Source organism: Epinephelus fuscoguttatus, linkage group LG9 (assembly GCF_011397635.1).
Source record: "Epinephelus fuscoguttatus linkage group LG9, E.fuscoguttatus.final_Chr_v1".
Lineage (NCBI taxonomy): Eukaryota > Metazoa > Chordata > Actinopteri > Perciformes > Serranidae > Epinephelus > Epinephelus fuscoguttatus.
The window spans coordinates 34,805,492-34,818,855 of NC_064760.1; the positions used below are offsets into that span (position 1 = coordinate 34,805,492).

The 13,364-nt window shown below is 42.4% G+C and overlaps 5 non-coding genes across 5 annotated transcripts; 3 read left to right on the plus strand and 2 right to left on the minus strand.

Moving 5' to 3' along the window:
* Nucleotides 1–8,165: 8,165 nt before the first annotated feature.
* Nucleotides 8,166–8,237, minus strand: trnap-agg (transfer RNA proline (anticodon AGG)). The gene has a single exon. It is a non-coding gene; the product is annotated as a tRNA-Pro (tRNA).
* A 158-nt stretch (nucleotides 8,238–8,395) lies between these two features.
* On the plus strand, nucleotides 8,396–8,477 carry trnal-uag (transfer RNA leucine (anticodon UAG)). The gene has a single exon. It is a non-coding gene; the product is annotated as a tRNA-Leu (tRNA).
* A 2,147-nt stretch (nucleotides 8,478–10,624) lies between these two features.
* On the plus strand, nucleotides 10,625–10,706 carry trnal-uag (transfer RNA leucine (anticodon UAG)). The gene has a single exon. It is a non-coding gene; the product is annotated as a tRNA-Leu (tRNA).
* A 1,922-nt stretch (nucleotides 10,707–12,628) lies between these two features.
* Nucleotides 12,629–12,700, minus strand: trnap-agg (transfer RNA proline (anticodon AGG)). Its single transcript has one exon. It is a non-coding gene; the product is annotated as a tRNA-Pro (tRNA).
* Nucleotides 12,701–12,859: 159 nt separating this feature from the next.
* Nucleotides 12,860–12,941, plus strand: trnal-uag (transfer RNA leucine (anticodon UAG)). The gene has a single exon. It is a non-coding gene; the product is annotated as a tRNA-Leu (tRNA).
* The last annotated feature ends 423 nt before the right edge of the window (nucleotides 12,942–13,364 follow it).

The following is a 13,364-nucleotide window of genomic DNA, read 5'->3' on the forward strand; positions in this document are numbered from 1 at the left end:
TTGCTGAAAAAGTTATAACAGTAAGGCAACAAGTTTGTGGTATTTTTTATGCTGAAATTGTTCCAAGTGCACTTGATAGATCTGCCACAGCTCTCCTCTATAGCCACTAAGAAGCACTTCACCCTGAGATGTATGGGAATACAAAATGGCACACACAAAAGGTGATATAAGTGAAGTTATGTGACCTTTATTTGACATAACCTGTAAAAAGGGAAAAAGAGTTCTCTAAAATATATTGAAGGCAAGACATGCAAGACAAGAGACAGACAGGTATATCAGAATCAATCAATCAATCATACACGGTACAACTCCAGGGAAATGTGATGACATCTTCATTGATGTCATTTGTGATGTTGATGGTGGTGTCCTCTCTGCTCTGATTAGCTCCTTCTCCCACGTCACTGGGGGCATGCAACGTAGTTTGTTCACATATCTTGACCTCAGCAAGATTGCCAAATTGTTGCTCCTCCCGAACATGGGAAGCAACTCTATACCACAGCCACCTTTGAATGGTGTATAGCAGTGATCCGGAATGTTTTTACCCCTTATGGTCGAGCAGGAACAGGACAGCACCTCACACTCCCACTGTCACACCAGTCCCTCCTCCCCTTCTCCTGCCAGAGTCCTCTGATCAGATCAGCATATAGAAAAGGAGTCACCTGGCTGAATGATGCTGTCCAGTATTCCAGTATTTAGTCAAGTTTTGGTGAAGCAAAGGATATTACAGTTCCTGTTGAAGACTGATGCAGGATGATAGCTCAGCAGGTGCCATCTCCTCCATCTTTTCCTTTATGCTTACTGATGATAACATTTGAAACCTCTACCTGACCAGCTAGGAGAAGTCAACAGGAGGCAAGTTTACAGGCTGGAGAGTTGGTTTCCAAATCCTTAAAGTGTCTTGCAGCCACACACCACCACTGTCTAATACCAACCACAAAAAGCACCACCAACACTTGCGGAATAGACTATGAGCATAAATTTAGCACAAATGTAGTGGAACAGACAGAGGGGTGACTGGAAATGTCTGTGCCAAGATATCAAGAACCCTAGCAGAGGTTCTAAGACCGTTTGACATCAACTGATTTGATTATAGTCCCACAATGCAATGTACAGATACCAGACCTCAGTGCGCACTCCTCATCTCTGTACAGGGCTAGCAGCTTGTGTCTTCATTAGTATAACACTACCAAACCTTCAACCAAACTGTCAATGGTTGAATTGCATTGTGGGTAATGTAGGCACCAGGTTTTGACAAGGAAGAAGATAATGTGGAATGGAAAAGACAGTGTCTCTGATTGTGATGCATTAACTTTGATACTTTTTTTTTCTTTAAACTGTACATTGTGGGTCTGACGATGCAGAGACCTTGACAGGGGTGCTTAGGTAGTGGTTAGGATCTGGTGCTACAGCACATAGATAACCACAAACCCTGAGCAGATCATTGGCAGAGGCTTACTCATCCATGCTTTTCCATTATGCCCCAGAGAAAAAGGTGAGTATACTTAACACATCCCTGAATGCCCTTTGCTACACTGGCACCTACTCACATCCTGCCGTAGTATACATATATGACACCTGCCTCATTTGCATGCAGACCAAGTCATCTTATTCCTCTCTGCTACCTTCCCATCCCTCACTGCCTGCCTCTTTACTTCACTTCCATCATTCATTTAACCCCTGCCCATCCATTTAGTTATCTCCTGCACTCACTCCCCCTCTCTCTGTCTCTCTTTCCATCCATCCATTCATTTTCACCCATCGGGGCTAATCATTTATCTCCATTTGAGGTGACAGAAAGTTGAACCCCCTGCGACGTAATCTCCCCTCTGCTCATCCCTCTCTTTCCCTCTATCTGCGTTCTCCCTTAGTCATTCCCTCAACCTTTACCACCTCTCCTTCCATCACTGCTATCGCTTTGTCTTTGTTCCCATTTACTCCTGCCTCCCTCACTGCGCTTTCATAGACAGTTCTGCCAGGAAAAAAATAAAAATTATAATATGGCAAAAATGTGATTCTGGCTCAAGTTGTGCTACAGCTAGTTGGTCTATGAGAGCAGACCCAATTACTTCCAAAAGGAACACATATCAGATACAGATACCTGGCATAATTATAAAGACCAGAAGAAGAAGAAGAAGGCGTCAGGTAGAAAACAGCTCCCATACTGTACAATACTGAAATAGTCACTGTAAAAGTTTTCCTGCTTTCTTCTGTTGCAGTGGCCTTCCTGTGTGCTTGTACTTCAGTCTACAGCACTCACTACAGTAATAGAGAGCAATGCAACACCTTCCCCACCAAAAGAGCAACTTGTGCAAATACGTATCTACACAATAATTGTTGTGGACTGTGTGGATCACCTGCACAGCAGCACAATCTTATAGGTGAACAAGAGGTCTGGCATTGCAAGTTTTGACTTTTACAGGTGCAAACTATTACAAAATGATCAACTTACACACACAAATAAGAATTAATAAGAATAACAAAAGTCAAATAATAAAAACAATAAAAATCAAAAATAACAAAAGAAATAGAATAAAGAGGCCCATACATATGTGGCTAATGAATAAATATTTCATGGAAAAAAAAGTTGAGAAATTAATTAATTCTAAAAAATTATCTAAATATACAAATCCAGCAATTTTATGGACTTATTTTTTTAAAATAATATAATGAGTATGAGTAAAGTGAACTGAATATATGTAGTGCACTTTTAAAGCATCCTGAAAACAATCACCTTATGTCCAAGGCATAACCAAAGTAAACTTAAAGCTGTTCTTGTTCCATTTTAATTATATGTACATGCATGGTCTCATTTGAAAGGTTTTTCCCCTAACAGCACTCTAAGTGCTTCTGCCATTGAGTTAAATAAGTTTATGTTGTTGTTTTTTTTAATCTTTGCTTGAATATTTTTCTCGACAAAAGATGCTGCATGTGACTAGAAGATGGGAAGTATTTGCTGGAATACACAATGGGACCATATCATGAAGCCTCACTAAGTTAAAATTCAAAGTAGATAACAGTATCAAAGAAAATAAACATTTAACTTATTTTCTAAGGTTTTGTCCAGGTGCTGAGTGAAAAATGACTACAAGATCCATAAGCTATTGGGCGAATCACTGTCTATAGATTGGCTATAAAGCAGGAAGTGTGAGAAATTGGGGCAGTAGCTCAGTCCATAGGGACTTGGGTTGGGAACCGGAGGGTCGCCTGTTCGAGTCCCCGTCCCCAAATATGGAGCGTGGACTGGTGGCTGGAGAGGTGCCTCCTGGGCACTGCCGAGGTGCCCTTGAGCAAGGCACCGAACCCCTCAATCACTCGGGGCACCCCACCAAGGGCAGCCCCCTCACTCTGACATCTCTCCACTTTGTGCATGTATAGGTCCTGTTTGTGCATGTGTGTGTGTCTTTCAGACCTGTGTGTAATTGACAAGCAAGAGTGAAAACATTGAATTTCCTCTCAGGGGGATTAATAAAGTAAATAAACTTAAATTTAAACTAAACTTAAACTTAAATTCACACTATTTCTACAAAGGCCCTTGTTGGCTTTTTGAGGCCATAGCAACAGCATATGAAGCTCCTATTGCCTCAAGTTAGGTGTCAATGAAAAGGTCAGGAGTTACCCTCCATTTTGATATATGAGCAGTCAGCTGTTTACATACAGAACAGACAAATTATGGGTAATATGTGGAGAAATATGAACGTTTGAAATGATGCAATGGCAGTTTGTGGATATTTAAGGATGTAATAATGTGTTTGGACTACACATTTGCTGGATTTATTATCTAGGCCTTTGGAGTGTGAGACCTGTGTCAGCAGTGTTTCTGTCTGGATAATATTGATCTGGGGATTAAAATTATGCATCACAACTGTGTAACAACTTTTTATTTGTTTGTTTTTTTGTCTGAAAAAACTCATCAAATAAACCCTATGGGGGCTCATGGACAGGCCATTGAATTTATAACTATAGTACTCTTTGCTTGTGTAGAAAAAATGTGCCATTAGATCAAAGAAATGAACTGTGTATCCATGTGTTGGATGTTTGTGAGTTTGTGGAGTTGACTTTGGCAACCCAATAAAGACTGACAATATCCCACAATTTTAAGGTTTTCCATTAGGTAAAGAAAATAGGCTATAAATAGGAATTTGGATTTTCCAGAAAGTAACTGTCAATCTGATTTAAGTTGTCCGCTGTCAGTTAATTTAGGGATCTTTTTCCGCACTTTTAGAATCATGATAAATGTGTAAAATTCGATTTCTAAACTGTTCCTCTCTGTTTAACTTCATCACTAGATTTCTGTCTTTGGTGTCTTTCTTTCTTTTTAACTTGTTTTATTATACAAAGCAGCACATTCCGGTCAGGTCTAGCTATGTTATTGTGCCTGTCAGCTCTTTTACATTAACATGATGTTTTGACTGTCTTTGTGTCAATTTAGAGAGTACGTGAGAGGCCTCTGTTTCAAGTCATCGCCTGCACAATTCTATTAAAGAGGCTTGGCTGTCTACCCATATAGATTAATGTTTTTTGACAACACGCTGCCAAAGCGCACAGATGAGGAGTCATGGAATGGATTCAATTAAGCTTCAGGGTACAGGTGTGTTCATTTGTATGTGAGTGTCCATTAAAGTTTCATGGTTTATGTGCATGTAATTTCCAACTACCATGAACCATGCGCTCCTGGCAAAGGAGAGAACGTTAAGCATTCTAAATTTGGGTGAGTGAATACATTGGTGGTGGTTATAAATATACAAGACAAACATTGCTTTCGAGCGATTGTATTGATGGATGAATTAAACATGTGGTTGTAGGTAATGCTTGATAAATATTGCAACATGTTGCAGTGTGTTTGAGGCCATCCTTCAAAATAGAATGCTTATTGAGCGGGATCATTTACAGTCAAACTCACTTAAACATTCTGAAATGCTTCAGGCTAAAGGTGGCTATGTTAGTAAAAATGTCTATGTGCAAGAGAGCGGATAACTCTGTGTGTGTGTGTGTGTGTGTGTGTGAGAGAGAGAGAGAGTGAGACAGAGAGAGAGAGAGTGAGACAGAGAGAGAGAGCACACTAGGACCTGACATGTCTGTTGGGTGTGAGCATCCAGGCAGGATATTGGATATGATGATGGTATATTGGTTCCTAATCCTCAGGAGAATTTAATGCATCTGGTGGTGAGTTCACATCCCTCCCATCCACAGGGAACTGTGTCATCTGAACTGGTTACAGGATTAAACGAAAGTTACTGTAGGAAATACTGCAATGCAAGGTAAGATCATGCAAGAGTTTGAAGCAAACAAGAAAAAAATTTGTCTTCTGCCACATTAATTTATTTTTTATACCATATTTATTATCCCAATAGCACTGATGACATTAAGGTGTTTTTAATGGAGTTTTAATGGGATTATTAATGTATAAATATTGAATTTTAATTTAGCATTAAAGCTGGGGTCGGCAGGTTATTCTTAGCATCACTGGTCAAAAATTCCATGATAATCTTTAAGCCTATTGTGCACTGAAAGAAAACTAGACTCCTCTTGGCTCTGTTTTCAGGCTTTACAAAATCTAGGCCTTGACAGGAGAAAATCACAGGTCGTTCAAGAGAGAGGGTGCTCCCACTGGCTGTTTGACAAATGCAGATGTGCGTGCATGTCCCTTCAGTGAAAGCCTGATTCAATGGCAGAGAATCCTGCATAAAGAGTTGCTACTGGCAACAACTGCCTACACAGCAAAGCAAATGAAAAAGGAAGATAGACTCATCAAAAAGAGAAACTAAAACAGGGTGTGGTAATGAACACGATAAAAACATGTCTCAATATTGTCAAAGAATTTCAGAGATGGAAAGAAAACCTTGCTAACAGTTTATCCTTCTCCTAACTGGAGCTAAAGGGAGATAAAGGCTCATGGCTGTGGCTTTAAATTCACATTTATGTAGCTAATGCTAGCTAACGCCTCCAATCACAATGTGTCTCCACCTCACTCCCTGTTGCTACAGACCATTTCACAAGGAGGAGCGCAGACAGCAGCTCCAAAGACTGATCCAGAGTCAGTTTTTGCAGCAACCTGAATCCAGCCAGCTCAAACTCCAGGTTCAGGGTTCCAGCCCTGACACCCCCACCAGATCAGCAAACTTTATGTTGCTACTGTTACACAGGTTACACCCCATGCTGCTGCTGGCCACCAGCTCACTGTGACATCCAGTGATGGTGGGGTTGTGCTGGGCAAATTTGAGCCACTACAGCTGCCGAACCGACGGTCTATTTCTTGAGCTCCTGTATGCTCTCCTCCTTGCGAAGCAGTCCACAGTGGTGCTGAGTGAGGCGGAGGGAACGTGAGGTAGCTAGCTAGATAATTCTTGTCTCATTTGTGGTAAGAGATGGGTGAATTTTTTAATTCTGCTATAAGGGATTCTTGTTTCATAGTTAACATCGTGTTCAGTGGTGAAGTAAGTACTCAGAATGAAAATATTACTCTTTATTTCAAGCTTCATCATAGTCTTCCTTGGGATTTATATTATAGTATCTCACCCTGTTTCACTTTTGTTTTAAGGAAAATATCACTTTTAGATTGGTAATGGCTTGAAAGCTTTTGTTTTGAGCAAATGTGGCAATTTCTCAGTGGATCCTAGACTTTATCTTCTCTTAACCAAATAACATTCAACTGTGAGGACATAATAAGGGGATTTAATACAGTAAATGTGTTGTTTGTCTACAGAGGTATGACTCATTTTCAAAAGAAGTGAGAATCTGTTTGACAAAATTACCCCTGACTCATGGATAAAAATGGAAATGCCATGACAAATTTGTTTGTGTGTATTTTAAGATGACACAAAAAGTAATCTTTAAGTTTATGCACGTCCGTTTTATAGTCTGATCATTTATACTGGTTCACTCTGATGTGTTTCAGGTTTTCAGTCATTATTTGTCTCATTACTGTTTTTGTGGCTCAGACAAAAGAAGTTGTATTTTATTTTGAATGGACGCCACAACAACACTGTATGTAGTACAAAACCAATATCCTTTTCATAATGAGAACGATAAGGTCTTACAATGTGTAGCAAAAGGCCTCCTTTGCTTTGATTGCTGTGTTATTTATGTGTACATGTGTTCCTTAAATTGTTTAAAGGCTCTTTCATTTTACAGCATCACTGTGAAAACATGACAGGGTAAGGCCTTTGAACAGGGCCAACATAAATAGAAAAGGTCTGTGTACAATTATATTAGACTGTAAATAAATATGTTTAATGGGCTGGAAAGTGTAAATTTCCAATAAAATAAAAACATCAGAGCATACATTTGGAGAATACTGTACTGGTAAATATGATATTTATTGTATATATTACGACTGTAAGTTGATGCAAGATAAATAAAAAGTGACAGGTTGTCAGCTTTTATATGGAGGTTTTCAGTAGCCTTCAAAATACATATATATAAATAACACTTTTTTTGTGTTTCTCCAAGTCGAAGGACGATCCTTGAATGACTGAATTTCAAGGATGCTACGTCATCAAATACCGCCAAGGACTGTTCCAATGTTAAGGATCCTTCCAAATCTACCGAGGACTGAGTCCTTCTTTTAGAGAAACGTCAAGGACGCATGTGTATAAAACACCCACAATTGTTTGCGCACAACTTGCTGGAAGTGAGGGCAGAGATGGGGCGCTAAGTGTCCACCCCCTACCCCCTCTTCCATTCACATGATAATGACATAATAATTGCTCTCATTCTTTTGGTTTCAATTGGTGTATTTTTCGGAGAAATGGTGTCGACAACCATCACAGAAAACATTTCAGAATATCCTGCAGGTCAAAGCACCACTCTAGAAATACTGCTTACATTTATTCAAAAAGTACAACAACATTAGAGAGCCCAGAATTACCATGGTACCCTGAAACCCCCTGAGTCTGCTGAGGGAAATGATGTACATCTGGGGGCACTTGTTAGCCTGTTCCAATGCTAGGAAGGACTCCTGCATTGACTCTGTAGGATCCTTCCTTGGTAGGGCAGTCCTTGACCTTGACTTTAACCTCCTTGGTAGGACAGTCCTTGACCTTGACTTTGACCTCCTTGGGCTTTTCCAGTATTTGAACTCTCACATGATCACGGTTTTTACTCCTGCACCCTGAGGTTCTTCTCCTGCACAGTTCCTCATAAAGTAAACATTCGCTCTTGCTTTTGGGCTCGTCCGGGATTTGAACCCGGGACCTCTCGCACCCTAAGCGAGAATCATACCCCTAGACCAACAAGCCAAGCGCAAGAGGTGTCATTCTGTGCCATCCTGGCAAAAGCCTTCTAGGCTCTGCAAGAAACATGAAATGTCCAATGTTCAACATAGGGCATGTGTCACACATGAGTGTGGCTGAGCGGAGGAAAGAAAAGGTCCAGACAGGAAAAGGAGGCTATTGCAGGTAGTGTGGCCGAGTGGTCTAAGGCGCTGGATTTAGGCTCCAGTCTCTCAGGAGGCGTGGGTTCAAATCCCACCACTGCCATCTGGCAATGTAGGATATCAGGTCATGGTGAAGTGATTCATGTGGTAACCTGATGTTGTCCTCAATTGCATGCACCTCTTATTGGTGTACTTAAGGGTAATAGACTTGTGTGAAGCAAAGACAAGTGGATGTTTGGCTGGCTCCGTGCTGACTCTACCGATTCCATCCATATTCGCATTGCCATGGTTTACGATGACAAAGCAGTCATTGCCACACAAGTATCTTTAGTGACATAAGCATTCATTGTGGAGTGGAAAATATCGCCAAGGTCAATATCTGATTCTTCTCACTTTGAAAACACTTGTCATTCAAGCAACGTCAAATGTTGACCTTTGCTCTTAAGTCTGATTGGTTGAAGGTATTTACAGCACTGCTTGCTGTTGAAGGAGCAATAATCATTGACAGTTGAGTACCTTGACTAGAGTTTGTGAAGCGCCACTGAGCAGAGCGGAGCGATACTGAAAAAAAATGAGGTAGAGGGGCCAAGTGGGAGGATGCTTCTATCCTTTCCACCCACACTCAATTTGCCATGTCATCAAATGACTGAGGTTTCATTGCCACAGGTGTCTCATGTGGACACGTTCCAAGATTACTGGATGGAGTTGGGAAAATCACGAGAAAAAGCATCACCGCAAGGTCCACCAAATGCTTAACATTTCAGTCTGTACGCTGGCTAATCTTGGTTGGCACAGGTTCCCAAAGATTCACACAAAATTGAACCTAGCGGGCGAGGCTCATAAACCAGATGTCGGTCCATGGAAACCACCCTCTGCTAGCTGTGTAAACTTTGGATCAAGAGGATGTCTCTTTACTTTCCTTCCGTGCTGTCATTGCCCTGATGTCAGATGACTAAGCATCCGTTGCTGCCGAAATCTTGGTTCCCTCAAGATCCCAAAGGTGCCCACAATATTGGGCCACAGAGTTTTAAACTGCTGACCTTGGCATATTGAGCAGAGTGGCGCAGCGGAAGCGTGCTGGGCCCATAACCCAGAGGTCGATGGATCGAAACCATCCTCTGCTAATCCCAAATTGCTTGGATGACAAGTGTGACTTTCTCCTCTACATCCATGTTTTCACTGAGAGAGTTGAACCTGGTCATTTTTGCTACGTAATGCTAATGGCTTCATTGTAAAGTGCACAGTTCTTCCAATGCACTCTTTCTCACTCATCAAACAGTAACCACTGCCCCACTCTTGGGGTGTTTCTCCAAGTCGAAGGACGATCCTTGAATGACTGAATTTCAAGGATGCTACGTCATCAAATACCGCCGAAGGACTGTTCCAATGTTAAGGATCCTTCCAAATCTACCGAGGACTGAGTCCTTCTTTTAGAGAAACGTCAAGGACGCATGTGTATAAAACACCCACAATTGTTTGCGCACAACTTGCTGGAAGTGAGGGCAGAGATGGGGCGCTAAGTGTCCACCCCCTACCCCCTCTTCCATTCACATGATAATGACATAATAATTGCTCTCATTCTTTTGGTTTCAATTGGTGTATTTTTTGGAGAAATGGTGTCGACAACCATCACAGAAAACATTTCAGAATATCCTGCAGGTCAAAGCACCACTCTAGAAATACTGCTTACATTTATTCAAAAAGTACAACAACATTAGAGAGCCCAGAATTACCATGGTACCCTGAAACCCCCTGAGTCTGCTGAGGGAAATGATGTACATCTGGGGGCACTTGTTAGCCTGTTCCAATGCTAGGAAGGACTCCTGCATTGACTCTGTAGGATCCTTCCTTGGTAGGGCAGTCCTTGACCTTGACTTTAACCTCCTTGGTAGGACAATCCTTGACCTTGACTTTGACCTCCTTGGGCTTTTCCACTATTTGAACTCTCACATGTTCACGGTTTTTATTCCTGCACCCCACGGTTCTTCTCCTGCACAGTTCCTCAGAAAGTAAATATTCGCTCTTGCTTTTGGGCTCGTCCGGGATTTGAACTCGGGACCTCTCGCACCCTAAGCGAGAATCATACTCCCCAAGCGCAAGAGGTGTCATTCTGTGCCATCCTGGCAAAAGCCTTCTACGCTCTGCAAGAAACATGAAATGTCCAATGTTCAACATAGGGCATGTGTCACACATGAGTGTGGCTGAGCGGAGGAAAGAAAAAGGTCCAGACAGGAAAAGGAGGCTATTGCAGGTAGTGTGGCCGAGTGGTCTAAGGCGCTGGATTTAGGCTCCAGTCTCTCAGGAAGCGTGGGTTCAAATCCCACCACTGCCATCTGGCAATGTAGGATATCAGGTCATGGTGAAGTGATTCATGTGGTAACCTGATGTTGTCCTCAATTGCATGCACCTCTTATTGGTGTACTTAAGGGTAATAGACTTGTGTGAAGCAAAGACAAGTGGATGTTTGGCTGGCTCCGTGCTGACTCTACCGATTCCATCCATATTCGCATTGCCATGGTTTACGATGACAAAGCAGTCATTGCCACACAAGTATCTTTAGTGACATAAGCATTCATTGTGGAGTGGAAAATATCGCCAAGGTCAATATCTGATTCTTCTCACTTTGAAAACACTTGTCATTCAAGCAACGTCAAATGTTGACCTTTGCTCTTAAGTCTGATTGGTTGAAGGTATTTACATGGCAGCACTGCTTGCTGTTGAAGGAGCAATAATCATTGACAGTTGAGTACCTTGACTAGAGTTTGTGAAGCGCCACTGAGCAGAGCGGAGCGATACTGAAAAAAAATGAGGTAGAGGGGCCAAGTGGGAGGATGCTTCTATCCTTTCCACCCACACTCAATTTGCCATGTCATCAAATGACTGAGGTTTCATTGCCACAGGTGTCTCATGTGGACACGTTCCAAGATTACTGGATGGAGTTGGGAAAATCACGAGAAAAAGCATCACCGCAAGGTCCACCAAATGCTTAACATTTCAGCCTGTACGCTGGCTAATCTTGGTTGTACGGGTTCCCAAAGATTCACACAAAATTGAACCTAGCGGCGAGGCTCATAAACCAGATGTCGGTCCATGGAAACCACCTCTGCTAGCTGTGTAAACTTTGGATCAAGAGGATGTCTCTTTACTTTCCTTCCGTGCTGTCATTGCCCTGATGTCAGATGACTAAGCATCCGTTGCTGCCGAAATCTTGGTTCCTCAAGATCCCAAAGGTGCCCACAATATTGGGCCACAGAGTTTTAAACTGCTGACCTTGGCATATTGAGCAGAGTGGCGCAGCGAGCGTGCTGGGCCCATAACCCAGAGGTCGATGGATCAAATCATCCTCTGCTAATCCCAAATTGCTTGGATGACAAGTGTGACTTTCTCCTCTACATCCATGTTTTCACTGAGAGAGTTGAACCTGGTCATTTTGTGCTACGTAATGCTAATGGCTTCATTGTAAAGTGCACAGTTCTTCCAATGCACTCTTTCTCACTCATCAAACAGTAACCACTGCCCCACTCTTGGGGTGTTTCTCAAAGTCGAAGGACGATCCTTGAATGACTGAATTTCAAGGATGCTACGTCATCAAATACCGCCGAAAGACTGTTCCAATGTTAAGGATCCTTCCAAATCTACCGAGGACTGAGTCCTTCTTTTAGAAACGTCAAGGACGAATGTGTATAACACACCCACAATTGTTTGCGCACAACTTGCTGGAAGTGAGGGCAGAGATGGGGCGCTAAGTGTCCACCCCCTACCCCCTCTTCCATTCACATGATAATGACATAATAATTGCTCTCATTCTTTTGGTTTCAATTGGTGTATTTTTCGGAGAAATGGTGTCGACAACCATCACAGAAAACATTTCAGAATATCCTGCAGGTCAAAGCACCACTCTAGAAATACTGCTTACATTTATTCAAAAAGTACAACAACATTAGAGAGCCCAGAATTACCATGGTACCCTGAAACCCCTGAGTCTGCTGAGGGAAATGATGTACATCTGGGGCACTTGTTAGCCTGTTCAATGCTAGGAAGGACTCCTGCATTGACTCTGTAGGATCCTTCCTTGGTAGGGCAGTCCTTGACCTTGACTTTAACCTCCTTGGTAGGACAGTCCTTGACCTTGACTTTGACCTCTTTGGGCTTTTCCAGTATTTGAACTCTCACATGATCACGGTTTTTACTCCTGCACCCTGAGGTTCTTCTCCTGCACAGTTCCTCAGAAGGTAAACATTCGCTCTTGCTTTTGGGCTCGTCCGGGATTTGAACCCGGGACCTCTCGCACCCTAAGCGAGAATCATACCCCTAGACCAACGAGCCAAGCGCAAGAGGTGTCATTCTGTGCCATCCTGGCAAAAGCCTTCTAGGCTCTGCAAGAAACATGAAATGTCCGATGTTCAACATAGGGCATGTGTCACACATGAGTGTGGCTGAGCGGAGGAAAGAAAAAGGTCCAGACAGGAAAAGGAGGCTATTGCAGGTAGTGTGGCCGAGTGGTCTAAGGCGCTGGATTTAGGCTCCAGTCTCTCAGGAGGCGTGGGTTCAAATCCCACCACTGCCATCTGGCAATGTAGGATATCAGGTCATGGTGAAGTGATTCATGTGGTAACCTGATGTTGTCCTCAATTGCATGCACCTCTTATTGGTGTACTTAAGGGTAATAGACTTGTGTGATGCAAAAGACAAGTGGATGTTTGGCTGGCTCCGTGCTGACTCTACCGATTCCATCCATAATCGCATTGCCATGGTTTACGATGACAAAGCAGTCATTGCCACACAAGTATCTTTAGTGACATAAGCATTCATTGTGGAGTGGAAAATATCGCCAAGGTCAATATCTGATTCTTCTCACTTTGAAAACACTTGTCATTCAAGCAACGTCAAATGTTGACCTTTGCTCTTAAGTCTGATTGGTTGAAGGTATTTACATGGCAGCACTGCTTGCTGTTGAAGGAGCAATAATCATTGACAGTTGAGTACCTTG